This window comes from Alligator sinensis, unplaced genomic scaffold (genome assembly GCF_000455745.1).
Source record: "Alligator sinensis unplaced genomic scaffold, ASM45574v1 scaffold1970_1, whole genome shotgun sequence".
NCBI classification, from domain to species: domain Eukaryota; kingdom Metazoa; phylum Chordata; order Crocodylia; family Alligatoridae; genus Alligator; species Alligator sinensis.
This window is the reverse complement of record NW_005843362.1, coordinates 86538-87262: the sequence shown is the minus strand read 5'-3', so window position 1 is coordinate 87262 and position 725 is coordinate 86538. Positions and strand designations below refer to the sequence as shown.

Here is a 725-nt window from a genome sequence, read left to right as displayed (position 1 = left end):
CACAGCAGCCGGCTGGGGGCAGCCACAGGAGCGGGGCCAGCAGCAGTGAGGGCCTGGCCCCCTGCCCCTTCCAGCCACCGAGGCTGAGCCACGTGCCATGGCCCCTGGGGCTGGGGCTGCTGCTCAGCACTTGTGCCCACACCTGAACCCCTGCCTGGGGAGGGGTCCGATGCCAGCGGGCAAGGGCTCACCTTGGTGAGGGGCAGGTAGGACGGCAGTGTGACGCCATCTTTCTCCAGCAGCTGCCTCTCCTCCTCCGTCAGGATCAGCTCCGGGAAGTCCAGCTGGGGACGAGCAAACCCCAGGGTAAGGAAGGAAGCGCCAGGCGGGGTGGGCGCCGGGAGCCAGGACTGTCCCCGCGCAGGAGCCTCCGCTAGTCCGCGGCACCCGACAGGCCTCCCCGCGGGCACGGCGGCCCCAAGCCGGGAGGGAAGGGGGCACCTGCCAGCCCGGCTGCAGGACTCCTGAGAGCAGGGGCTGTACCTGCGTGGGGGTCCCAGGCACGACGTCCTCCACGGACACGGCCACGGGGAAGCTCAAGCTCTGCTCGCTGCCCGAGGTCTCCTCCGCGCTCTCCAGCCCGGCCCACGCGTCTGGGAGAGGAGGGAAGGGGTCAGACGACCCCCGCCCCACGGAGCCGCAGCCTCCCCCACCAGCTCCTGGGCCCGGGGGCTCGGGGCAGCCCCGGCCGCAGCCTCCTGCCCCTCGCGGCTCCGCGCGCGGGC

General features: G+C 73.4%; 1 protein-coding gene across 1 annotated transcript in view; it reads right to left on the bottom strand.

The window, feature by feature from the left end:
• LOC102387494 (cyclic AMP-responsive element-binding protein 3) overlaps window positions 1-719 on the bottom strand; it is a 3364-nt gene extending 2645 nt beyond the window's left edge. Inside the window, exons 1-2 of the mRNA XM_025194988.1 lie at window positions 484-719; window positions 192-284 (exon numbers count right to left, since the gene is read on the bottom strand). The gene's annotated coding sequence lies outside the window, so the exon portion shown is untranslated. The remainder of the gene's footprint in view (window positions 1-191; window positions 285-483) is intronic.
• Window positions 720-725: the final 6 nt, after the last annotated feature.